The sequence below is a fragment of the Psammomys obesus genome, unplaced genomic scaffold (assembly GCF_907164565.1).
Source record: "Psammomys obesus unplaced genomic scaffold, mPsaObe1.curated_primary_1811, whole genome shotgun sequence".
NCBI classification, from domain to species: Eukaryota; Metazoa; Chordata; class Mammalia; order Rodentia; family Muridae; genus Psammomys; species Psammomys obesus.
Window position 1 is genome coordinate 3,500,459 of NW_026596443.1, and position 1,856 is coordinate 3,502,314.

Below are 1,856 nucleotides of genomic sequence, written 5' to 3' on the forward strand. Positions count from 1 at the left end.
AGTACTCATTTGGACTTTGTCAGTCAGAAAACAGCCTCAATGGCGTCAAAAAGGAAAGCCACTACATCTTGGTATTCTCACCCAATGTATGCAAGATACTGGCAGCATTATCTTCATGCCGTGATTTGGATACGAAGCTATCAGAAGGCCTACAAAAAGGCCATAGATTTTTATTTTAATTCTCCATGGTTTTCTCCTTATGGATTTTTTTCCCTGGAGCTCTCTTACTTATGTGGCTGGGTACCCTGGGTTCTATCCAGGCCGGTACACAGCCTGGCAGTGGTCTCCCTGTAATGTTTCATATCCCAAAAGCCATGGGCATTATCGGCATAACAGGAACAGGACCAAGTCCCGAAGAGGGAATAAAGCGCTGTGTAAAATGCAAGAGCAGGAGTCGGATTCAGATAATAAAGTAAAATACGACCTAAGCAATATGGTAATCACTGAGGAGCCCCATCAGTATTTTGCAGTAACCGAGAGGCACAGAGAAGAGCGGTGGAAACAGCATCAGCGAGAAGCTGAGCACCTGGATGACTATGTATATGCTGACTACGGCCTTTACTACAACCACCACCGATCAGTGGAGCCCCCATCTGAAAGGCCTGGGGAGCGGCGCCTTGCTGAGATGAAGCAGTTGTATGGGAAAAGTACTCCCAAGATCATGGCCATGGAGGCTGCTGTGCAGCTGAGCTTTAACAAGTTCTGTGACAGGAAGCAGCCTAGGTACTGGCCTGTCATGTCATCCCTCTGAAGTTCTGAGTCCTAGCCACAAGGACCCTAGGGAATGTCTCCTGAACACAGTTCCTAGCCTCTTCCTCTTCATGTCTTGTGGACATTTTTTTTTTTTTTTTGGCAGAGGAAGAGGCCTGTATATCAACATAGTGGATACAATCTTTCAGCCACTCAAAATTCTGTCAGCAGAAGGTATACTCTTACCAACACAAGGAATGTTCACTTGACATAAAGTAATAAAAATGTTTATTGCAAAAAAAACAAAAACAAAAACAAAAAGAGGTAAGAAAGACCCCCAAAGATAAATTACATAGTGCTTTATTGACTTTACATTTTTTAAATGCAAATGGGGATAGGTCACAATGGGTTATTATGGAGAGGAGCATATGGCTGGCAGGGATGGAATAAAACAGCCCAGATGAAGAACATTAATAAGTATTTATAGAATTTTGGATGGGAAGTAGCTCACATAAAATTATTAGAGCAGATGGCATGGGATGGAGCCTTGAACACTAAAGATAGCTTAGGCAGTAATGTCTGCCATGCCCCAGGTGAAAAAAGTCTATTCTAAAATCTGTCAGGTGTCTGTGTCTTTATTGATTGTGATTAGTAGGTTAGATAATACTGCATAATAATTAAAGGGTTAATAATAAATATTATTAGACATATTTTACTTTATTTTTGGTGTTGAGACAGGGTTTTTCTGTGTAGCCTTGGTTGTCCTATGCTCACTTTGTAGACCAGGCTGGCCTCGAACTCACAAAGATCCTGCCTGCCTCAGCCTCCCAGAGTGCTAGGATTACAGGTGTGCACCATGCCTAGCTTTATTAGCCATGTTTTAAAATCTACCATTACACATTAGATTATGGGAAAAAAAACTGACTTAGAACAGCCTGTCTATTTTAAGAATGTCCTAACTTCAGAATGGAAGACTGGAAATGTATTGTGTTGGGGAAGAGATTTTGCCTTTGTTTCAAAAGGAGAAGAAAAGCTATGGATTCTATCCAAATTAATAAAGATTAGATTCAACTGGGAAAGACCTGAAGATCTAGGCTGCATACATAAAGGAAAGAAGAAGAAGAAGAAGAAGAAGAAGAAGAAGAAGAAGAAGAAGAAGAAGAAGA

The 1,856-nt window shown here is 41.1% G+C and overlaps 1 pseudogene; it reads left to right on the forward strand.

Moving 5' to 3' along the window:
- On the forward strand, window positions 1-751 carry LOC129669736 (gem-associated protein 8-like; annotated as a pseudogene).
- The last annotated feature ends 1,105 nt before the right edge of the window (window positions 752-1,856 follow it).